This window comes from Tympanuchus pallidicinctus, unplaced genomic scaffold (genome assembly GCF_026119805.1).
Source record: "Tympanuchus pallidicinctus isolate F22 unplaced genomic scaffold, pur_lepc_1.0 scaffold1, whole genome shotgun sequence".
NCBI classification, from domain to species: Eukaryota; Metazoa; Chordata; class Aves; order Galliformes; family Phasianidae; genus Tympanuchus; species Tympanuchus pallidicinctus.
Window position 1 is genome coordinate 25,837,050 of NW_026294618.1, and position 26,577 is coordinate 25,863,626.

At 35.1% G+C, this 26,577-nt stretch overlaps 1 long non-coding RNA gene across 1 annotated transcript; it reads right to left on the minus strand.

Annotated features, from left to right (window-relative positions):
* Positions 1–470: 470 nt before the first annotated feature.
* On the minus strand, positions 471–26,163 carry LOC128089480 (uncharacterized). The gene is made up of 3 exons (XR_008210525.1): positions 26,051–26,163; positions 20,308–20,422; positions 471–617 (listed from the first exon to the last, which is right to left on the minus strand). It is a non-coding gene; the product is annotated as an uncharacterized LOC128089480 (long non-coding RNA).
* Positions 26,164–26,577: the final 414 nt, after the last annotated feature.

Here is a 26,577-nt window from a genome sequence, read left to right on the forward strand (position 1 = left end):
CCCTGAAAGTAAGATGTGACTCCAGCAACAACTGAATATTGAAATCCCCTCTATTTGAACCCAGATATAACTCTGTGTTTAGCAAGATTAAATTATTATGTTTAATAGATTGTAATACTTCTGTTTGAGAAACTATGTTGTACAGGATAAGCCTTAGTATTACCTCAAAAGCCTCGAAGTGTTCTAGTGAAATATCATTGCTATTAACAAAACTATAGTTTTGGTTAAAATGCTAATAAAAACTAACCTAATACAGAACTAATAAAAGTAATCCATAAAACCAACAAGGTCAAAGTGAAAAGGCAGGCTGATAGTTACAACTGCTTATGGTTCTTTTTCAGTGGCATTCAGTACGTTTGTAATCTGCTTCCTCTGTATACTCTTACCATTTAAACAATTTGATTTTATTACCTTAGGTAGTGAAGTATTAGGTATTACTAATCTAATACATACTTACCTGTGAAACCACGAGGACACAAGCATTGAAACAAAGGTTGCTCTCCCAGTTGGCTCATATTGATGCAAGTAGATCCATTAGAACAATTGTTTGGGTAAATTAAACATGCATTTTCAGCAACTTGGCAAAATTCTCCAGTCCAGCCAGGTGCACAGAGACACTAGATATTAAGAAATTAGTATTAGAGTTAAAAACACCACCACCACCTGAAACACGAAATGGAAATACAGTGTGTTCGTAGAAGTTTGTCGTCTCTGTCACCACAGATTAAAAGTACAATAAAATACAGTAAAAATACAGCTTAAAATATTTTCCATTATTTTGGAATGTCAAAAGAGTTTCAACATCTACCATATTGAAAAAGTGTAGGAAAAGGAGGCACATGAGTAGGAGAAAATGGAAAAGGTGAATTACTTACAGTAATGATAGAACCACAGAAAGAGAATTTAATGTGAAAGTCTTCTAAGGTAAACAGGTGAGAGTCAAAGCAGGCTCTGGGGAGGAGGGTTTAATTTACAAATAAATATAGATAAAGAACTTAATTTACAAAAATAAGGAGTTAGAACATCAGAACAAACAGATAATTAATATTCCAAGAATTGCCGTTAGTTGTAATTTTCTGTTACTCCTAATAATTTGGAAACACAATGTCGCAATATGATAATCATACTAGGAGATCATTGAGAGTGACTAACAGCAAGCAGTATAGAGAAGTCTTTAAAAAGAGAAAACAACATTATCTGTTGGAAAAGTCTTTTTCTTGAATATCCTTCAAGGACCAAGACACAACATTTAAAAAACAGCAGAAGACAGTGGCTTGTACTGTAAAATAAAACAAACAACTAAAAAAAAAAAGCACTGAAAAGATTTTATTGGAATACCAGATTATATTAGCTTCTGAAAACTGTCCTGTGCAACCTTCAAATTTCAAGTGCCTTGATTAGTATATAAGTAATATTTGCTTCCCTTCAATCCAAATATAAGGAGAATAAAGCAGTATAAACAATAGAATAATGATATTTTAATACTGTGAGAGATATATATTTTGCATTAGTATGTACACAGTGTGACCAGCAAAGGGGCAGAGGTGTGTGCAGCTGCACATCATCCAAGTAACAAAATGCTCCCAAAGGACAACGGCATTGAAAATGCAAAGAATATGAATACAGAAGAATAACAAGCAAAATACAAAAAAGCCCTAATGCAAATTACGTTAAAAGAAGTCTCCTTCCCTTCCTCTGCCTCCTTCCCCACCCCCTCCCACTCCCTTTCCTCCACCATAAAGGAGCAAAGTATCACAAATCATTAAGTCTGAAGAGCAAAGAGGGATTAAAAAGAAGTGAACAGCCTGATTCAGTAATGATTTCTCTCAAAACGCTCCTGAAACTGATAACCTTGATCTCAAACCAGTAACGGCCAAGGAACTTAGCCACCTACACAGACTCTAGGCATCTTCACTAAATTAACCGCAAGTGTTAAAGAATAACAATTTCTTTAGCTACTAGAATGGCTGGAAGGCATATCTCTATAAGGAGAGGATGAGGACACTGCCTAGTTTAGAGAATTGGAGGCCAATATGTAACTTTATTGTTCTTCACAATTTCCAGAAGAAGGAAAATAAGAGGCATTTGGATAATGCTATCATTAATATGCTTTAACTTTTTTTTTTTTTTTTTTTTTTTTTTAAGCTTGGATTGGCTACATTTGGGCTTCATGCCCTTTTTAGTTCCATTTGAACTACTCTATTGTCATATTATAGATATAAGAAAGTGAAGTGGAATGTTTTAGTTAACTGTATTGATTGCCACATCTACCTCTGTCATTAAGTAGACAAACCTTCCCCAAATAAACCTATGAAAACATTATTTTGTATGTTAACATGTTTTAAACCCCTAGAATTCCAGAATAACTTAGGTTGAGATAGAATTTTGGAAGTCATTTAGTCCAACCTCTTTCTCAAAGCAGGATCAACTTAAAAGTTTAATCTGGTTACTCAGGATCATGTCTTGTTGAGAAGAGCTCTGAAGAACTCTGAGGATGGCAATTCCACAGTGTTTCTGGGTAGCTTGCAACAGTGCTAAACTATACTCACTGTGAACAATTTCCTCTTAAAACCTACTCAGAATTTTCCTCATTGCAACATGTGAAAATTCCATTGCTATGCACTTCTGACAAAAGTTTTCCTTCATCTTGCTTATCATCACCCAAAAGGCAACTGAAGAAGAGAATTATAACTCTCATTCAGCTGTTTGTTTTCAAGGCTAAACAAATCCTTCAGCCTTTCCTCGTACATCATGTGCTACGATACTTTGACAATGATTATGGCTTTCAGCAGGCCTTGCTCTAATTTATCAGGTTTTTTGGAGGGTGCTTTCCTAGCCGTTCCAAGCTTTTCAGGTTTGACTCGGTCCCGGGAACTCTCTCTCTCATCTTGTCTGATTTATTAATCTCAATTGCAATTAAATTGTATTATATTTTGATATCTTGTTTTCCGTTATTACAGTAAAATAACTTTTCCTCCATAGATTGTTGCCGCTGCTCTTTTCCTCCCTTTCTTCCTTACCATTTTTGTGGCACTGGGGTGAAGGGGGAGGGCAGAGGCCTGTCGCCCCTGTCACGAACGTAGATTGATCTGGTCAACTCCGTGACACCATGAAATGGTAGAGTTCTCGATTCCTGGTGGAGTCACGACAGGGAACAGCAAAACTGCTACTTCGGTCTTCCGAAGGGCAGACTTTGAATTTTTTAGAAGACTAGCAGGGGGAGTCCCCTGGGATTCAGTCTTAGAGAGTAAAGGGATCCAAGACAGCTGGTCGCTCTTCAAGAAAGAAAGCCTTAAAGGTGCAGGAGCTGGCTGTCTCCCTGAACCACAAAATGAGCCAGCAGGGAACAAGACCAGCTGGATGAATAGGAGCTATTCATGAGGCTCTGGGAGAAAAAGAGAATCTACCTCCTGTGGAAGAAGGGACAGGTGACTCAGAAAGGGTACAGAGAAGTTGTTAAGATGTGTAGAGAGAAAATCAGAAGGCAAAAGCCCACCTTGAACTCAACCTGGCCGGTTGAAAGGAACTTCATTCAACAGTGGGCATACATTACCCTTTTTATTTTTTCCTGCTGCTGGAGGTACTCTGTAGAGAAATTAATATTCAGAAACTGAATCACTGTTTCCATGTTGTACCTGAATTGTGTTGAGGATAACTCAAGGACTTGTCTTACAGATGCTTAAGCCAGTACTTTCCAGCAATGTTAAACCATATTTTTAAGCTGAACTGAAATCACCCTGATAACAGACGGGTACTTCTGTGGTAAGACAGTATAATAGTATAATATAATATATTAACAGCATAAATAATATAACAGTATAATATAATAATAATTTTTATTTTTTTTCCCTCCCTTTGTCAGTTTCAATTGCTTAGTAAGATGAGTTTAAAGAAGGTGGGTTTTTTTTCCCTATTTCTTCAGCAAATGCTTTTAACTCCAACCCAACTCAAAACATAGATCAAGCCACCAAGCTAGGTATGAATATTTTCATTTTTTTGTATGTTTTACATACACTTATGCCATTTTCCAATATCCTCATTTTTCTTTTCTCTTCCCCAACCCCCCTTCCAAATTCATGCCACAAATACAGTATGAATGATATGCATTTTCATACTGCTCTTTATTTTCTTTTTCCTACAGTTATTCTCAACACAAGGAAATGGAGCTACTTGTTTATGAGGAAATTTAAACAACTCAGCACATACCATTTTGGCAAGTGACAGGAAAGAAATACTCATTTTCTATGTAAATGCAGTCGTGACAATTGTTACTCTGAAAAGAGAAATCTTTATCTAACTATCAGGAAAAATATCTACTTGCAATCTTTTCAGTATGTGAAGTTAATTCCTCAGTCACTCAAAATGGGAAGATAACTGCGAGGAACATGGAAAAATAATGCATAGTTAGCAAACTTCACTAATTAGTGAACTGGATTGAGGGAGCTATTCATAGACATCTCCTTAATCACTTCCTTCCAATCTTTCTTTTTAAATGAAATAGACGGTTATTATTTATTTGCCTTCAAACTGTGTACAGAAGTTATAAAGAGAATATTTCTATAGCTGTAAAAAAGTTCAGCCAGGCAAGACCTGGCTGAAGACTAAAAACTCCATAACACTAATTATCCTACGATAAACGTGAATAACTTTTTAAGATAAAAAGAGAAAAGGAACTCATTGCGACTTAGCATACCTGTCATTTTAGGCAGTGGAATTGTTTTGCAAAATATTCTGATGAAAAGAAAAAACAGAGGAAAAAACCCAGGAAGGTTTTAAAGTTAGCTTCCACGTTCTTATAAATTTTACTCTAACATGCTGTTTAAAACAGTATGAGTTGCATCTTGGGCATCCCACTCAACAAATCCCTTGGTATTAGAGTTTTGGAAGCTTTCTCCCTGAATTCCAAGGGTACAAATTCTATTTCAAATGGTTCTGGGGTAAGAAGATCTGATTTCTTCTCCCTATTCACAGACAGCAAGGATTCAGTGAAGATTATTTTGTTTGGTTTCTCTTTATCTAAGTAGAAAGATATCCAAGTTGTCAGCATACATAAATAGAAGTTTCCTACATCCTTTTAATGGTATAAGATACCCCAATTCCTGGAGGCATTCAAGGCCAGGCTAGGGGTGGCTTTGGGCAGCCTGGTCTAGTGGTTGGCAACCCTGAACATAGCACAGGGGTTGAAACAGGGGTCCTTTTCAACCCAGGCCATTCTAAGATTCTATGACAAGAGGCTTTATTGCAGTATTAATTCTTGATGGCTGCTAAGCATCTCCATTACTTGTTTGATCCCAGGTCTGTGTAAGAGACCCACAAATATGCGTCAGCTTTCTGCTAGTACAGCATCCTGCTTGCTGCATTCATTGTAATTCCTGCTCATAACTCCTCAGATGTTTTGGCATACATAGTCCAAAAGGCATTTTATTTCACATTTAGGCAATGCAGTTCATGCAGAAGTCAGTTTTCAGTGAGTTCTCATCTATCTTTTCATAGTATTTATTCTAACTTCTTCTAGGAGAGTCAGAGCCCCTTCAACAGATTTGCTCTAGCACAAGAATATTTTCCTCTTCCTTTCTCACCGTGGGAATATCTCATTCATCTCATTGGAAGGTCCAGATTTTTTGTTATAAGCATCCACTTATGACATGTAATGAATATGCACATACAGCTACAAAGCAATAGATTAAAAAAAGTAAGCAAAGCTAACTACTCCAATGAAGTTTAGCATTTCACAACAATAAAAATTATAGGAGAGATCTATCCCCTCTATAATGAGTCAATGTTTTTGCTACTCATTCATTTTCCAGTGATACTAAGGGTTGAAATGCATAATTTCTAATATGATACACTCATTCATGGGAATCTCTGAATTCAAATGAAGTTATTCCAGATCTGAGCAGACAAAAGGGCATAACATCAATTAATTAATTGAATTAGAGGTTTCTCCAATTTTTCAAGTGGACAAGGAGTACAGCAGAAAATACTATTCTTATGATAGCAAATATTCCTCTGGCTTCAGATCAAGTAAAATTCTTCCATCCACATCTTGTTTAGAAAAAAGTGGAGAAACTTGATTTTTGCATTGTCCATAAAATCATCAGATTTATAAAATAAAGACATTTTATTAATACTTAATTGTATGTGAGAAAGGGAAATTAAGAATGTGCAATTTTTGAGTGTCTTCTGAGGTAGCAGAGGAAGAAAAAAAGATTCTGAGGGAGGAAAAATAACATCCAAGTAGTTGTGCATGCTAGAAACTCACTGTGCAGTTTTGGAAACAGCTGTTGAGAGCACCTTAAGATTTGTGGAGAATAGGTATCTGATCTAACTGGCATTAACAAGCTGGTTAAAGAATTTTGTTGTAAATTAAGCACCTCAGAAATACACAGTGGTGAGATGGTGGGTGAATTTTTAAGGAATCTTTCTATAGGTCATCCTCTTTATCTCAAGAGGCCAGCTTCTCATTACATGGGGAATGAAGAAGACAGCACAGAAAATGTTTGGGGAATTTCTGAATCCCTGAAAAGTAGTTCAAGGTTGAGCACATGCTTGCTTTTAACAGATTAGAAAAATATTAAAGTCCAAACTCAGCTAGTTTGCTCTCTGAAGTACTTCATGAGATATGGGAAAAAAAACATTTCAGTAGTTACACAAAGCTGTCAGTTCCATATTATTAAATGTATACTTTCCCATGCAATATGCAAGGCTGAGCAAACTGCTTTCATTTGTAGTGAAAAAGTGTCACAGTCCAACAATCTGCTTTGTTATAAAAATGTAAATTACAAGTGGCAGGGGAAACTCATCCCTCCTGCTGCTATTAATCACTGTCATTAAAGATAACCTAGCTCATACTCCCTGCCATGGGCAGGGTTACCAGCCACCAGATCTCACAGCCCAAGGTCCCATTCACACTGGCCTTGAATGCCTTCAGGGATGGAGCATCCACAACTTCTCTGAGAAACTTGTTCCAGCATCTCTCTGGCCTCTGAGTAAAGAGATTCTTCCTAGTGTCTAGTGTAAATAAGCCTTTTATTTAGTTTAAAGCCATTACCTGTTGTCCTACTATTCTCAGACCATGTAAAGAGTCAGTCCCCATCCTACTTGTAAGTTCCTCTTAAGGTTACAATGATGTCTCCTCAGAGGCTTCTGTGAGAGAACAAATCCAGCTCTCTTATGAAGAAATGTTGAGGGAAGTGCTTCAGCACCTTCCCTTTTTGGCCCTTCTCTGCACCTGGTCCAACAACTCCACATCCTTCCTATGCTGGAGGTCCCAAGTAGTAATTCAGATAGTGCCTCATGAATACATAGTAGAGTGAATACATATTCAACTGATATGGATCCTTCTTACCTTACTTACAGTGAAAATTTAGCTTACGTTATTAACAAAAGTTGAAATTTTACTTGTAAATTTGTAAATTTAAGTATAATACAGTAGTAAAATTCAGTCTATTTCCTAGGTTACCAGTTATTCAAAGAAGTATTAAATCCCAGGCCCCATCTTTCTTTTATTCCAAAAGTACTAATATTCCAGATCAGTTAAGACACAAGAGGTCAAAAGAAATACAGATTATGAAAGACTCAACCAGGTTCTGCCACGATTTGAAAGCAGACTCATTTCTTCCCATATTTCTTATGAGTTCATGGGCCACATTCTTTCTTTGTTCTTAACTTGAGCTTACTTGTAAATAATCACAGCTGGAATAATTACTGCATCAATTTAGTTTCCAGACAGTGTGAACCCAGTATACTCACCTTGCAACAGTGGAACTACTACTGGCAAGTTCTTTACAATACCAGGCAAGGTACCATGATGAATACCAATAGTCATACACAGGACAAAAGCTGAATCAACAAACTGGTGATGAGGGTCTCTAGCTGTAGACCATTCCTCTCAGAAAGTAGCCTTTACCCAAAAGACATTCTCTCTTCTGAGGATGGCCCGTAAATGAGTGAAGGGTGGGTGGACCTAGGGTCCACCCCTTCAATCATGTGGGAAGACAGGTAAATTCTCTGTACCTGTGCTTCCTGGGCTAGACACCTTCCCCTTATCAGGTTCTCAATCATGAGTTCAAGCTATGATGTAACAGTTCCCCCACAACTACTATTATGACCCTTTTCTCCTCTTTGATACCAGTTTAATTCCTATTAGCTAAAGATATTTCATTCATCTTTTTTTTTTTTTTTTTTTTTTTTTTTTTTACTTAGAAAATCAACATGTTTATTTTTCACTGGGAAAAATATTCTAACTGTTGTTTTGGTTTACTCATGAAACCAACATTAAAAAAAAAAAACAAAAAACAAAACAGTAGATCTGCTTTCATTCTATCTGTTAGTTCTGTTTTGGGGATAGTTGATTCACTTGTTCCTTAAAATGAAGGTTTTGTGGAGGCTTTTAATGATTCTGTTAAATTATGAAAAGTCTGGTGAACTTACCAGTTTCAGTAATGGAACAGGAAATTCATAAATCAGAAATTTCCAGATTAAAAACTTAATTTTTAATTTTGCACAGCTGCCTAGTAATTTAAATTATATTCAGCCAAATTATCCAAATAAAAAAGGGAATTCTAGTTACAACCTATCACTGTGTTAAGAGTTTAATATTATGATTGTAATTTATTTACATTGGCAAGTACAAATGCTCTCATAATCTCATATAGCATAGCATATTTATGATTGCCTCCTAACAATGAAAGTGTAGCTACAGAAAAAAATCCTCGTATTTTTAAAGGTTTAACTATTAGCTTAAACTAGTTGACACTGAAACACAATCAATATGCTTTACAATTTACATTGCTATATATACCATCATGTGTTCCTTACAATCACTAGTGGACTATTGGGAATTGTTGAGTAATCTATGTAGCTTGTGTAAGCTATACATTCCAGTCCTAGTACAGCTCTTATGAGCTGACAATTGCCTGGCTCAGGCTTTGAAGATTTAAGAAATAAATAGACAGACAAGGGAAATGGAAAAATAATACTTAGGAATCACACGAATATTTTTCAAATGAACATTATGTTATGTGAAAAGCAAATTAATTTCTTTAATAATATCATTATTTCAATGAAAACAATTACAATTGCATGCAATTGCATGTCATCTGTAACTTTTTATTTATTTATTTTTAACAGATCACCTTTTAAGTTGTTAGTATATTCTACACAATCTTTTAGTCTGTCAGGTGGGAAGGGAATTCAAGAGGTCTCTGCTGAAAGAGTGGTTAACTACAAGATCAGACCAGGTTGCTCAGGTGCTCAGAACATTATTCAGCTGACTCTCGAACACTTCCAGTTTGGAGTTTGCATAACATCTCCGACCAAGCAGCTCCATTTCTTATCTAACTGTAATGTGTAAGCATTTCTCCTATATCCAGTTGAAACATCATTTATATCAGCTCATGTATTGATACACACTGATGCTAAAAATCTTATCTATTGAAAATAAAATTTACCTTTATCGGTAGAACTTCTTTATACCTGGTAAAATTAACCTTTTCACTTTAATGCTTGAACTGCCCAATTGCTATATTAGGCAGTACAATACTTTTAATGTAATTTTTTATATATGTGTATTTTTAATATGAAATTTTATGTATTTTTAATATATAGGACTTAAATCATTGAAAGATTATGTAATAAATGTTTTTTTGAAAGAGCACTGGCTATTAACATTGTGGTTACTTAGTATACAACATATTCAACTTCTATGTGCATCAATTCTGGCTCCACTATAGGAAATAAAAAACAAAATTCATTAATGAAAAAAAAACAAACAAAATAACATAATTGCAGAGTAGCACAATGCCTTCTACACTGGTATAGGTTTTAGTCAACTTCTTATTAATGTTATTAACAACATTTCATAGTTATCATGTACTATCTCTTCTATTGTAATATTTACTGATTTTGAGTAATTTAGTCCTCTTTTTGTTTTCTGTCTTATGCTTTTGTTTGCTTTGCTGACACTGGGTTAAAATGTCTCCACCAATTTCTTGTAGAAGGTTTGTTCAAGAATGAAACACAACACTCTTATGGGTTATCTCCAGTATATTTTATTACACATTTATACGTAACTATATGCCATTATATTGTATCAATTAAGATGCACTGTATTATAATTAAGACACATTGTATCTTTACCTTTGTTTAAATTGCATTATCAGAGCTTTAATATTTCTCTTCTAAATTAACACTTGTAAAGCAGAATATTTAGTTCATTACATGAATAATTCCACTGTTCATTAGCTTCTGTAATGTTCAGAGATAGTTAATAGAGTGTATGAAAAACACTTAGGGTTCTTTGATCCTGTTTATTTCAATAGAAAAGCAGGAAAAAGTTGTTTTGATAAAGTTCCAATTAAATACTAAAGAAGCACAAAAACTGTACAGGGTGCATTAAAATTTATGTGACCTCCTCTGTAGAATTACTACTACTGTGTGGAAGGAAATTGGCTAATTAACTTGTGCAATACTAGCCCCAAATGGAAATATCTGACTTTGAAATGCTGCTTTTTGAACAGTCAGCTGGAAGGACAAATACAAGAGCGACATCAGTAGAATTAATGACAGTGGCAAAGTGGCTTCACAGAGACAGAACTACATTGCTCAGATAGTCCATGGGGACAAAACAGTAGGAGAGACACTAGATTTTTTTTAAAAGGAAAATGACAGTAATCTATTTTATATGTTGTACATAAGTATAAAAATTACATCTGAGAGCAGTAGGCTTTTCAGTGCCAATTTTGATTGCTTCTAACATAGCTAGCAGAACTGTTATAAATATTCATAACAATTTTATCACTCCAACCAACTGCTTTAATATATAGTATGCCAAACATATTAAATGTTTGTTTCCTTAAGGCTTTTTTTTTATTATTCTCAGAAAATAAATGCTGATTGATATAGTGAAGAGGACTTTAAGACCCGCCAGGACACCTACTTGTGCGACCTGGTGTAGGGAACCTGCTTTGGCTGGGAGGTTGGACTCGATGATCTCTGGAGGTCCCTTGCAACCCCTACAATTCTGTGATTTTGTGAAGGGAAGGCAAGGCAAGGCAAGGCAAGACCTCCAGAGAAGGAGACTCCACAAGAATGACCTCCCCTTCGTGAATCCATGCTGACTACTCCTGATAACTTCCTTTTCTTCCAGTTGTCTGGAGATGGCATCCAGTACAAGCTGTTCCATCACCTTTCCAGGGACAGAGGTGAGGCTGAATGGCCTGTTATTACCTGGATCTTCCTTCTTGCCCTTTTGGAAGACTGGAGTGACATTGGCTATCCTCCTTCCCTCTCCCTCCCCCTTCCTCTCCCTTTCTCATTCTCCTTCCCCTCCCCCTCTCCCTCTCTGCTACATCCCTCTCCCCCTCTCCCTCCCCTTCTCCCCTTCCCCCCCTACCTTCTCCTCCCCCTACCCCCTAGCTCCCCCCCCCCACGTTTTCCTCCCCCCCCCATACCTTCCCCTCCCCCACACCTTCCTCTTCCCCCCCTCCACCTCACCTCTTACCTTTCCCTTCCCACCCCTCTCCCGCCTCATGTACCTTCCCCTTCTCCCCCACCTTCCCCTTCCCTCCCCCCCATTCCCCTCCCCCTTTCTTTCAGAACTACCTATGTTGAACAAGGGAATGCTTCTATCAGCTACACTTCCTTCTCATTTTGAGTATGCTGTCTAGAACTTGTTTTCCTCTCCCTCTCAAGCAGTAAATACAAATGGATTTTCTAAGAGTATGACTGTGGGCTTCTTAGGGCTACGAAATCTAAGCAGACTGACTGATGTACATCAAGTTGGAAGATTCTGGGTTACAAATTCTACTGGACTTATAAACTATTGTCAAAGTGCATTAGGACTGATAGTGACTCCTTAGAGAATAGTTTACAAAGTGGAAAAGAGGAAATTGTAGCAGCAGAGTGCAAAATTTGTTCAGGCTGGTTCGAGGTTTAACATATTGCCTGCAGGCTTGGCGCTGCTTGCCAATCTTCTGTAAAGAAGCAAGCTTACTGACTCCCAGCCTAGCAGCTGGCTGATGGCTCAAATTCTGTACCCACAAGAGCAAAACACGCCTGGTTATGAATGAGACTTACAGCTTTGTCTGCTTGATTGTAATTTCTGCTCATGTTCTGGTGAAAGCATACAGCTTATCAGTATTCGGAAGGGGCCTAGGTGGGAACAAGTGAGAGGTTCCATACTCCTTCCGTCTTCCCCCATCCCTATAAAAGAACTTATATAACTGCCTTCAATAAAGGCAGTTCTTTATGTTAGTATGTAAGCCTCTTCTGCTTTAATAGTGAACATGATGAATCTTGGACAGCACACATTTGATTTTTTAATCTAAACTACAGTATGTGACCTCTGGTGTTTCCGATTATTCATTTGTATTCACAATTCATTTGCACTTTTTCAACCACATAGCCACTTGGTACACATTCTGTTACTGAAATATCTCAAGTCCACCATAAAACCCCAAGCATAACAACTAAAGCTTTGATAGACAGTTGTGAGAAAAGGGATCAAAAGTGTATTATATGAACAGCCATAGAGCTATCTTCAGGACAAGATTTTAGATACTGACCTTTTCTATTTTGCTGTTTTTTTCTGTCCTCTTACAGTGGATTATAGAGCATTGTATTTGACATAGTCCATCTATTAAATACATATCCGAAAGAAAGCAAAAACTAAGTGACTGTAGAGTGATTCTCTTAATGGTATGCATGTTGGTATATAATTAGGTGGCTTTTGATCTGGTTAATACATACAAGCTTTTATCAGTCAGTACTTCCCAGGCGTATGCTGGATATTTACAGAAAATATCTGCTGCAAGATACAAATAGAATTTAGAAACACCACTCCTTTTTGATTTTGCTCTGCTTTTACACCACAGTTTGTCTCCACTGCTCTGTATGAACAGAAGGCAGGAATCAGCAACAGTTACTATTGCTATTTTGAAAAGCACCAAGACATCCATTGGCAATGATCCCCACATTAAATTTCATATTTTGGTATTAGTACAGCTTCTCAAAGATAATGTAAATATTTGCTTTGAATCACCCATATCAGGTGCATTTGAAAACCCCACAATGATTGTGAAGATCCTTGTCTCCTTTAATGCTGCTCTACTATTTATTTGCTTGCCAACACAGCCTTGCTATTGAGGCAGTATGTATGATTAGCTCAGTCCTTGACTCAGATGTAGTACATGCAAATGGAAATCACCCTTGCTCTGGAATTGTTTTGACTTCATCTTTTAGATTCAGTTTTGGGTCCTTTTGTTATCAGTAATCAATAAGCTTCCATGAATCAGTGGCTTGTCAGGATGATGGGAGAATGATGGCAAATTGGCAATGTAGGCTTACATTAATTGTGTAAGTTGATAGATTGTTGCTTTTAACATGGTAAGTAGCAGTTCAGAAAAAAAAAAGTTGTGAATGAGTTCTTTTTACACAGTGCAAGAAGTGGAATGCATTTTTAATCTGCATTTATACCCTCCATAACATGTGCGACCAAAAAGAAATAGGAAAAAATATCTTGCTGTTTGAAATGTCCTGCTTACAAATGCTGTAGGGCTGCACCCTCTCCCACAGATTCATTTCTACAGGAAGTTGTAATTACCCATTTGATTCTGTAAATGCTATGCGATTCACTGTTTGAAACCAAAGAACACCATCTTTTGTCTCTCTGCAGAGAGGAAACACTGCCATGTTTGCAAGCTTACAGTCTTCAAATCCTCAACCTTCTACCATCATGTTCTAGAAACTGCTAGTTTTTCCAGGTTTGTGTAATTTGATAATGGACCCTTCTGTTATCCTCATCATTTAGAATAATTTAGCTTAATCTCTGATATCCTTACTAACCTTAGTTTCAATATTTATTTATTTAACTTCAGTAGTAGTGATTAGAGAAAAAGAAACAAAAGAGTAGATCTTAAGCAAAGATCTGAGTTACTTTACGAAGGTAGCTGGATTTCACCTTGGTACTTATATGAAAGTTGCATGTTCCCTGAGTGATACCTTATTTGAATGCTGCTTTTTTCCACCCTCACAAAAAGATAAAGATAACAGAACCTTACAAATTGCCATAGATTTACATTACATAGATTAAAAGCAACGAGAAAATACCATTAACTACAAATTGATGAGTTTTCATTCATAAAATAAATTTAATAAAAAATAGAACTGACCACAAGTATAGAAATCTCTGTTAAAATGTATTTCTGTTGACAAAATTTTTTTAGATTTTTTTTAAGAAAAAAGTTACTGTCAAAATAAACAAAAGAATAGTTCCATTAGTTCCATTGAATAAATCTATGTTCACAATTTGTTTACACTTTCAGAATCTGTCATTTTTAAAGTGAGACTTCAGTCAAGCCTACATTTATTTATTTTTTTCCCTTAAAATAGTGGCCTTTCTCCTCTAATTTGGAGAAAGCAGGTAGAGGTGTTTAGGGTAGAGCTTCTGAATCAGAGGATAGAATTAATTAAATTTTTACCTATGTAATGGATATCAAAGAAAAATCATAGAATCATAAGGTTGGAAAGGACCTACAAGATCATCTCCCACTACCATTACTACCACAAGCCACTAAACCTTACCTCATAGCTTGTCAACCAAACGCCTCTTGAACACTGTCAGGGATGGTGACTCCACCACCTTCCAGGGCAGCCCATTCCAGTGCCTGATCACTCTCTGAGTTTTTCCTTCTATCTAATCTAAACCTCCCCTGGTGCAACTTGTGGCTGTTTCCTCTGGTCCTGTTTATTGCCTGGGAGAAGAGGCCAAACCCCTCCTCATCACAACCTCCCTTCAGGAAGTTGTAGAGTACAACGAGGTCTCCCCTGAGCCTCCTCTACTCCACAGGATATATATAGCTATAAAATAATAAAAATAAAATTATATTAGGTTATCTTCAGGTAATCACAGATTGTATAGATTTTAAAAAGTGAATTCAAAACTGCAGCTGAAAAGCTGTCATGGCCTGATTCAATCAAGTCCTGTAACTAATGAGGCAGAGAGACCCATGGACCCATGCCCTGGAAAAAGGGGAATTGAGAAAAGGGATGGATATGGTTTTAAAAACAAAACAGCATCAGCAAGCTAAGGGAGAAAACTAATTTACTAAATATGATAGCAGAATGTGAGATACACAATATAATACAATATAATCAGAATTGAAGCTAATAAATCAACTAAATGAGAGGGGGAGTGTATGTAAACTGAAGGCCTTACTCTAATTGTGTAGGAGAGACAGCCAGCAAATGCACAGAGCCAAGGCAGACAAAAGAGAGACCATCTTGTGACTCACAGTCAGTTTTGTCTTTCCCACCAACCAGAAAATGAAAACAGAATAATCAAGTCTTCTGAGATCCATATTTCACTCTCTGCTTCTGAGACTGGAGCTGCAGCGTTAACTCTTTAATTCCCACTGCATGATGTTATGATGTGACCGATAACCAAAAATCGTAAAACCATGACAAAAGCAGAAGAAATTCAGTAGCTGATTTCTTTTAGTAACTACAAATCAGTAGTAAGTAGTGGTGGAATTTTCCATAGAAAGATTTTCTGAAAGCGGAAAATTTCTACTTTCAAATGTTTTAATTCTGACCTGCTAACATGATGTGTTCAAATGAGATTCAAATTTCTCAAACCAAAGAAAGATGCAAATCTTCCTTTCCACGTTTTAGAAACTAGCTATCTTTGATCTCCTGGAGTCTCCAAATGAAGTGATTTTTTAATGTTGATACTATTCATGGCAGTTCTGACAAATATAATTTTTGTTCCAACATTTTAATATCAGTGGAATGAATCTTCTGCCCACCTATTAGAAGCCATTCAGAGTGGGTTCTCCAGCCCATAGTTTTCCATAGGAATTCTGGGTTTTGGATACCACAGTAATTTATCCTCATGAAATTTGATGTTTGCTGTACTTACTAAGACAGGACAGCTGTGACCTGGCCTTCCTGATTTAACTAAAAATCACTGACAAACTGCATTACATTGTATTTTATACACAACAATTTTTGAAAATGCTTTTGGTGTAGTCAGTGGTGCATGCAAAAAACAGCTGCACAGAATTGAATGCAAAACCAGTTAGCATTTCCATGCTAGTATGGCTTCAACATCTTTTGGTACATAGAATTAAATATTTTAAATATAGCTGTTTCTTTGTTGGTTTTTTTTTTTTTCCCTAAGGAAAACTGATGGCCCATGGACTAGTTAAATTTTGTGAATCTCCACATACTTTTAAGAATATATTTTAAAATACCCGTATACTACAAAGCTCATTCTTAAGGAGTTTTCCATTTTTCAGCTTCATCAAAACAATTTTCATTGTACAACTGCCCAACGATATGCCTTCTACTGAGAGTTGCAGAATACTGTTCACACAGAAGTGCTTCTGTCTTTGATGACATGGATTGTCCTGCTCTCCATCAATAGTGTATTGAGATCTCATGTCAAATATCTAACAGGAGCTCAAAGTTGTCTTGTCACTGAGCATCAGGAAACAGACACTGGTAGTTTTTCCTAAGCAGGCAGCATTGTATTTACCTCTTTTAGAACACCTCCTTTTTCTAAGTAGCATAGAAACGCTGATCAGATTTGCATACTAATGATACAATCATTCTCTGCATATCTCAAAGGAAATTCGTATTTTCTACTATATGGTCATGACTTTATCAGTATTCCATATCATGACACCATGTGGTAAGCTGTTGGGTATAGAGGCACAGTGCACTGCGGGTCTGTACTTCCTGGTCCCATGGTCTCACCTGAGTTCTGACTCTCCAAGAGGAAGATACAGTGAGATGAACAAGGTATTACAATCACTAGTCCTTTAGAAAATTAGCAGGAGACAATAATTCCCAATTTACAATTATTGTTCTATTTGGCAATCCATTCCATTTTAGATAATTTAATATGATTTACAAATATTTAAGGAGAGGAAATAGAACTGCTGTTATTGGTCGATGCTTGGTTGAACATAAGCCAGCAGTACTACTCCTAGGTGGCCAAGTAGGCCAATGATATCCTGGCTTGTATCAGAAATGGTGTTGCTAGCAGAAGAAGGGAAGTAATTGTCCATCTATGCTCAGCACTGGTCAGGTCTTAAGAGGGAGCTGGGATTGTTCAGTCTGAAGAAGAGGAGGCTCAGGGGAGGAGACTTACTGCTCTCTTTAACTACCTGAAGGGATGTTATAGTGAGCTGGGTGTTGGCCTCTTCTCTTGTGCAACTAATGATAGGAGTAGGTGGAATGGCCTCAAGTTGTGCCAGGAGAGATTCAGGCTGGATGTAGGAAATACTACTTTTCCAGTCAGACACTGGAATGTCCACGGAGGTGGTGGAGTCATCGACCCTGGACGTGTTCAAGGAAGCTTCAGACATTGTTTTCAGGGACATTGTTTAGTGAGAACAACTGGTGATAGGCGGACAGTTGGACTGAATGATCTAAGTATTTTCCAACCTTGGTGATTCTATAATAAGTAACATTTTAAAATGTCAACAACTGCTTCAAAGATTTTCAAGACTTTAAGATGATAATACAAGATTTTACTGAGCATTTGGTTATTTAAAATCTCAGTGCATATCTTTTTTCTAATTCTGAAAAAAAAAAAAAAATTCATCTATAAAAGAAATCTACTGTTACAGTCCTCTTGGAAGCTGGCCATAACATGTACATCCAGCAATATAAACTGTAGAATTACGTGTTTCTTCTCAGGAGGGAGGAGAGCTACAAAATGCAAAGCATTTGATTATCTGGAAGCAAGACGTCTTCTCTGCATCAATATTTTTATTTGCCTATATCCATTAAAGCATGATAAAGAGGTAGATTTCTTTTTTTCCTTAAAACTGAGCTCCATTAACTGATTTATTTTGCTTAATGAGAGAATTGCAGCAAAAAATATTTCTCCATCTCTGTCCATGTGGTTTTCTCAATAAGTGAGTTATGTCTGATGTGATCTGTTTTCATTAAGCTATGTTAACCACAATTAATTATGGATTTACACACTATTTTTCTATTGATAAATCCTATATCAATGTATACTTTATTACTTTGGCTCTCAGGGTGATGGAAAACAACAGAAATAATTAGTTTTTTCTTTTTTTTATTACTACAACAGTGCTCCAAATTATGAAATATGAGAATTAAATGTATAAGAATTTGAGAACGTGAATTATGGGGAGATCAGTTTCCTAAGAAGTAACAGTTCTTTTATCTTACACCATGGCATCATCAATAAATTCTTCCTGTAACTAAGTGTTACAGGAGTTAACATACATTGTAAAGTTAACATGCATTAGTCAGACATATTTCTTAATAGAGTTAGAAGTAATTTTAAAAACTTATGTAAACAATGAACGTAATAAATGAAATGAATGTAATAAATGTAAGTAGAATAGTTATTTGTGTTACAATTACTCATAATTAATGATAATTTGTAACAAAGGATTTGTGCCAATAAAACCATAATTTTGAAAAATACAACTTTACTGTTTCATTTCTGATTGCTACCATTGAAACTAAGCTGGAGAAGAATTTCAAATCCAAAATCCATGTATAAATTAGAGGAAATTTCTAGAAATTGTAGAAATTACAATTCAACAGGTTGATTTTTTTTAAATTCTTTTGTCAGTTCTCTGTCAAGTCCTCTTACAGATGTGACAGAGTTGCCACCCCTGAGGGTATTTAAGATACATGTGGATGTGGCACTTAGGGACATGATTTAGTAATGGATTTGGTAATTTTAGATGATAACTGGACTTGCAGATTTTATGGATCTTTTCCAAATTGAATGATTCTCTGATTCTATACCATATCACTCAGAACTGTAAGCAGTAGAGTCTAAACAAAATAATCCAGCCTTTGCTATGTCAGCTCATTTGCTTCCATTGTAAAACCTAATCAAGTATCTGCTAAGGGAGTATCCCATCCTTACACGGATGCATTTTATTTTTATAATATGAAACCATTTACTTCCAAACACCTATTTTACTTCTTTCTTACATTTTTTTAGGCATATGAGGGGTGCGGAGTGATATTTTTTTATGTTTGTTTTGTCTTCTTTCCTAAAACTTTTTTTTTCCCTTTTGTTCTTGATTAAAATGAATTTTGATTACAGTGTAAGTTGCACATATTGTAATCAATGACTAATTGTATTACTTTTGTATTTTAATTTCTATACTGTATTTTTTTACTGCTGCTTGACAAAAGCAGATATAAGATGCAAATATCTGAAAAGAACTAAAGATTGTATTTTTTGTTTTGAATCTCATATTCCTATCATATAGATAAGTTAACTGTCAGATACAAACACCTTTAAATAAGCATACTCTTTTCTTGAATCTCCTTATTTCAGGGAAGTGGAACTGCTTTTAGTGTTTTGCTTTTTGCATCCACTATCCACAGTACAGAGGGGCAGATCCTTGGGCGTTTCCTGGCCATCTGTTTTATTCTTCTGTTTACATATTACATTACATATAGCATATTCAACAGAAAGAAAATTGTTATTCTAGACGTGTATGCCTTAATACACTATTAGTAAAAGTCTCTGCTATTCAATATTTTGCAAATTGCCTCAGGGTTACTATTAAAACACATTTAAGTACTATTATTATAGTTAAAGCATATTTACAGACATTACATAAATTCTTTCTAAAGCGTAAATGTTAAAATAATTTTAGTTAATTGTTATTCAGAATTTAAACAGATACTACATACTTATTTGTTTCAGTAAGATAAAATATTCATTATTTTCTCAAGTTATCATTTACATGTATTTACTTAACTTTGTCATGTTTCTAAGTAAAAGTCCTGCTAAAGATCTGCTACAGATCAGATTATGTATCTGTAGAAGTGCAAGCAACTGAATGAGTTACAGGAGAAAATAAACAGGTACTCCTTTCAATTCAGGTCAAAGATCAAGGGAAAGAACAAGACACAGAAACTGGGAGGCTGATGAAGTCAGTAGTAATATGAATCTGATTCTTAGTGACACTATAAATGTTCACAGCAGTATCTCACTTAGAGCATAATAGCATTGGAACAAAATTAGTTATATATTCTTTTAACTATAAAAATACTCATCAGTCCTCTTACTTGACAAAATACAAAACATGGTCTCAGTAGAAAAGTAATAAAAACATCCTTACCAACTCAGTGAATAATTCTCATGTTACTGATTTAAATAAATAAATAAAATAACAAACACATAAATGTATGTCCCTCTTGTATCTTAGAATAATGAATGCATTTCCAGTTGTGGTTGTCTGAAGCAGCTTCGGAGCACTGAATTAGTTTAACATGTATTAAATTACTTACAGTGAATCCTCCAATTATATTAAGACACAATCCTTCATTCAGACAGTTGACGCTGAGCAGCCTGCAGTAGTCAATTACTTCCTCACAGTTCTTTCCCGTGAATCCTGGCATGCAGCTGCAAATACACCAGTGTATTTTAGAAGGCTTGGATTTTAAAAGTTAATTGTATTTAATTATGTTCCATAATTCCATTAAACAATGTTCTTGCAGTAGCAGAATAGAATTCATAACTTATTAAAAAGAAGCAGAACAGGTTTTCAAGCAATCAAAATCAGTTTCATGATTTTTTATATTTTGCTTCTCTGTAAAATATTCTTATCTTTGAATAAATATTTTCATTCCAATCTTTAATGTAATATTTCAGAAATGAAAACAATCAAGAATGAGGCAATATCTAATAAAAATCTAAAATTCACATTTTCTAAGTCTATTAGAAAGGAGAGGTTAATTAAACTATCAGAGATAATAATGAGAAATACGATTGTAAATGAGGTTTAAAATAGCAATAATTGTTGCTAGTGATTAACTAGCGTGTCAATAATGACAAGCTTAAGTAAGAAGAAATGATTAAAGGGATGTATGCACAGGATAATTTGTGGCTGTTTTTGTTTTTTACTTAACCGGATTCAGTAATTTCTTTAAAGGTAAAACACAATATTCTATTTTCTGACTTTTGGTTCTATGTGCTGTGAGTGGAGATAAGCTTCTACTGTAAGAGCAGTCATAGATATTTCTTCTGCCTCGTGTCAGTGTTTATCATTGTAGGAGAATATTCTTTTCTAATCTAACCCTCCAATATTAAAAAACAAAAGTTCAGTACTCAATAACAAATATGAGATTCAAATGAGTAGCAGACAAGTCTTCATGAAAATAAATAACAGGATACTATACACAAATAAATATTTGAATATTTATATCTTGCTCAAAAGAAAAAGGTAGAAGACAGATTGCAAAAGCTCTTGTTCTTTGTTAGATAAATAATCCCCACCAAATTCACTCAGTATGTACTTAGAGACATACCTAGCATGTTCCTCTTTTTCAAGGCTATATCACGTAGTATGAAATTAAAATACTTAGAATAGGAAGTGTCTAGTTAGCTGAAAAACTGGTTTTGTTGTGGAATCTCAAAGTAATAAACACTAATTTTTTGTTTTCTTTGTTTTATGAAGGGCACATTATCTAACGTTTCAGTCCAGATGAAAATCATGATGATGATACAGAATTATTTTTGTTTTTTTCTATGCGCTTGTTGCTAATGGGTGCAATATTCAGTCATGTCACTTCCATTTCCTGAATTTAAAAAATAATGCCATCCCTGGTTTTAGAGAGCATGAAGCCTCACATAGTTACATGGTGTCCAACAGTAAGGCATATATATACAATATCAAGTATAGTATAGACAATAACTTTAAAAGAAAATACATGAATTACTTGTATTTTGCAAACAAAAGAATTCTAAGTATGCCTAATCAAGATGCACAGAGACATATATTGTGTCCAGAAGCACACAGTAGTGTAGAAATAAGTACAGGAAGATGCTATATGCTACCCATAGGTAGCAATGAATAACATAGAATCACAGAATGGTTTGGGTTGGAAGGGACCTTTAAGATCATCTAGTTCCAACCCCCTGCTATAGGCAGGGACACCTCCCTCTAGAACAGGTTCTTCAAAGTGCCATTCAGCCTCACCTTGAATGCTTCCAAGGAGGGGGCATTCACAACCTCACTGGGCAACCTGTTCCAGTGTCTCAACCACTGTCACAGTAAAAAATTTCCTTCTCATATCTAATTTAAATCTGACTTCTTCCAGTTTACAACCATTTTCCCTCATCCTGTTGCTACGTATCCTTATAAAAAGTCCCTTCCTAAGCTGTCCTGTAGGCCCCTTTCAGGCACTGGAAGGCCACTATGAGGTCCCCCTGGAGTCTTCTCTTTTCCAGGCTGAAAACCCCCAGCTCTCTCAGCCTGTCCCCATAGGCAAGGTGCTCCAGCCCTCTGAACTTCTTTGTGGCCCTTCTCTGGACCCTCTCGAATAGCTCCAAATCCCTCCTGCATTGGGGGCCCCAGAACTGGATGCACATAATCTTCAACATTATCCTCAACCCCCTCTTAAGATTTCTGTATGCAAATCCTATACCAAATCTCACTGCTACCTTTTCAGAATAGGAATACAAAGGAATTGTAATTCTTTGTTTAAATCACACTTAAAACCAATCAGAGTAACTTGATTATGTTTGTTTTACTGTTTTACTGATTTGTTTACAGCTATGATTTGAAATCAGATGGAAGACCTCCTGGTTGAATTTGTCTTATCTATGAGTGTTTCATAAAATAGATGATTCACTAGTTTTTGAAGCTATTTCTTCTAATTTGTACATTTGAACATTCTTCATAGTTTTGTTTTTGTTGTTTCGCAATGGACATGACTATATCAGAAGTAAATGAAGGCAAATCAACAGAAAAAAAAACTTGACGGTAAAATGGCAAAGATGACACCAACATAACATCCTTTCATTTTATTTTATTTTTTTTTTTGACTTTTTTATTGTTCTGAAGAACACAAATAATAAAAAAAGACACAAAGTAAACAATCACAATTTATTGTGATGGATATCTTTGTTCATTGCCTATTTGAATTCACCCTAAATTTTGACATGTAAGAAAAAAATATTGTTATTAGACTCTAAGCACAAAGTTGTGCTTGATATGAAGACTGCAGGGATGAACTTAGGATACAATATAGTCATGCATCATAACCGAAGTGAAGAAAATTACACTGAATCTGTTTGTTTATATGTTTAGACTGGAAAAGAATTACTTTCTCAAAGAAGAAAAGCAGATAGAAGCTCAGATGCTGATAGATATAAACAGAATGCAGCTGGAGCATAAGGAGAAGCAGATAAAATTGGGACAACCAAAATAAAATGTAGCAAGCAAAAAGGTCAAGTGTATTGTATATGTTTACCCATGTAAGTTAAGTTGTTACACCTATTTAAAATGCTAAAATACTATTTAAGTGGATCAAATCATAGTATTACATTAAATAAAACACATGTAATTTTTCCAGCTATAGTCAGAAGCTACAGTACTTAAAAATAATTACCAAAATTGAAACAAAATTTCCATTTAGAACTCTGAATGACCAGCTCCTATCTCCCTGAATAAACAAAAATAATTAATGGTAGGTTTTCTTCATGTAAAATACATTATAAAAACATGACTTTCACTCCCAGAAAGCATCAAAGTCTGCAGTGTAACAAAACTCAAATCGTTAAACCACCTTTTCTAGGTCTTTTGACATCCTCATTTATCTTAAGTAGCCAATGAAAGATACAAGTTTAAAAAGGGAATTCTGAATCCTAAAAATAGAAAAATCTGCTGACAGTTGGACCTCCCTGAGAACTCTGCATGTCCTGTGCATTTCAGCACTCTGGCAAGACTGCAGCTGTCACAACTAAGTTACTGGATTTGGTCTCCTTGTGAAAAAGTGCCTGACAAACTCCCTCAAAATGCTTTCTCTCACCTAAATGCTTTCTTCCAAGTACACAGGTATAAATATATATATATATAATTTGCATTTATTATGTATTTGGTATTAAGTGGTCAAAAACTGATTTTATTTTTACAGAAAAAAAAGAAAAAATCACTTTATTAGCAATACAGTGTTTAAAGACTTGTGATACTAGTAAAAAAAAATAGTTGGAGCCTTCAGTGAGTGAATATTATAACTAAAGCTGAGTACTGAAACTTATTTCCAGTGTAAACAGTTTTATCTCATTTTAAAATCTGTAGTTTTAGTATCTACTTTAGGGCAGAAGTCTCTCTCCCCTTTTTTGCAGTGCATTTTGGGATCCTTCAGAAAATGCTTTATCTTGCCTATCTTGGATTCCTCACTTTGGAAAGGAGTTGATCTCCTTTGATCAACTTTGGAGTTGATCTCTTCCTTTACCAAGACATTCCAGTATATAGCTTGGATGCTAGGGAACATCACGTGGAAAGAATTCTAGCCAAAAACTCTACTTGAATAATATGTTCACTGATATTTTACAAAGTTGAAGTATGTACTTTTCATTGCTAGATTCACAATGTTTTCTCTAAGCTGTTTTTCCCCCTTCAAAATAATTCTTGGTGTTAAAAAAATAAACTTAAAAGCTATGGTATTTCTCAGACTAGCTTTCCACAAACGTGACACTCCTGTCATATTGCTAAATATGTATTTTACAAAGAGCATGAATGATGCACAACTATTAAAGGTAAAAATTTCAACAACACTGGTACTAAACGGATCTTAGTGTTTGATAATAGTGGTAAACAGGTTTGCACCTTTTTAGGGCCCCAAACTTAAATTTCTGATAGCTACCTTTAATAACATAATTTAAGTGGTTCTCTTTATAATCAATATAAATGCCTTGTTAATTGTCCATTTTTTACTTTTCATTACACTTATCTGTAGGATGTCTGCCACTCTTTCTCTCTTAAACCACCACGTCTTTCCATATTTTTATTAGCTGCATTCAGTAGTACAAGGTTCACAGTAAAGTATCATCTCAGGCTGTGCTTTTTGAAACTATAAGCTATTGAAACTACATCACACGCAGGGCCATGATTTTTTTCTTTGTTATTATTGTTACTTTTAGAAAAGGCATAATTTAAATGTGAGCTTTAGGCAACAGTTCATACTATTTCAGGCAACGCTTCATCATACTAATTCATGTACCATCATACAGCGTAAAAGACTGGATATATAATAGTAAACTATCAATATCTTATATCTAGATCGAACATACTGGAAAATAAATGAGAACACCTGTCATTGTGTGCTATACATATTTATATGTGAAAACCTATCTCTGTATATGTGCAGGTATGTGTGCCAGAATATAGGTAGATGTAAGAATGAATAAAAATATTTATCTTTTTTATAGTGTGGAAAGATGTAAACATATCATATTCTACACATATCTAGATTCACAGACTTTTCAGCCAAACTTCTTATGGACTGTAACTTAATGTTCTGTATTTCTGTTACATTTTCAGTTTTCAGTTTTTAAGTTCATTCACACTGTGTTTTCAGACTTCTGTGTAACACAGCTTTCAGTTTCCTACTTTTATGAATGTCTTAAAATTTGCAAGTTGTTTGCTGTACTTCAGTAATACTTAGCAGAAGTTATTCTAAGGCAAGGAGATAAAAGCCAAGTAAAAGTGAAGAGAAAAAATTGTATTCCTCAGTAGTGTAAGAAAATATCTATAAAGCTATTTAAAATGGAATAAAATTAAATACCTAATGGAACACTTCTATAATTCGCAACAGGATGATTTTCAGTGTGGTCTTTTCGAATAAAGCAATTTTTAACATGGTTCTTGAAGGATCAATCTAAGAACGACTAACGCATGTCTATGAATTAGGAATGAATATAGCTGTCTTATCATTTTAGAAACACAACATAACCATCAAACCACTTGAATGGGAGTAGTACCTGTAATTTAATTGTGTCATTTGTTCTCAGAGTGTCAGGATTTATATATTTCTTCTCACACAATTAATGACTAAGCGATTTATACCTCATTAAGTGCTCCTTATGATATTTCATGAGTTTTCAACACAGTAGGCCACCAAAATTAAGAAACAAAATGTTAAAATGAGTTTTTTGCATTCTCTGTAACTGACATGTTTTCCTTCTGCAATCAATGACATCGAGTGATCCAATTAAGCACTGAAACAAATGGATTTCTAATCTTACCGGCATTTATAGTTCTGCTGTTGAGATACACAGGTTGCATTGTTTAAACAAGGCAATAATTCACATGGATTCAGTATTCTCTCACAGAACTTGCCAGTGAATAACGGCAGACATCTACATGCTACATCCTATAGCAGAAAAGGAAATAGGTAATAATTATATGTTGTATTCAATTAATAAAAAATTCGTATTTACTTCCATTATTACAAAGATCCTAAAGATGACATAGTAAGCAGTCTATGTATACATAACAAAGCACAGTTCTAGCCTCAGATAGGTTTTAAGCATAATTTAGGACAAGTGGAATAGGCCTTCCAGCACAGAATACATCAGAGTTGGGTTTACTAACTGAAAATACTCTAAATATATCTGGCTTTGTGAAGGAGCTTTATAATTTGTTTATGTTTTTGTCCTTTATATGCTTCAGTATGAAAGTCTCTATTTAACAGTAGCAGTGCATGAGATATATCATATATCAGAGTACTCAATAACTACAGAAGGAAAAAAAAATGGTTTGTATTTTTTTT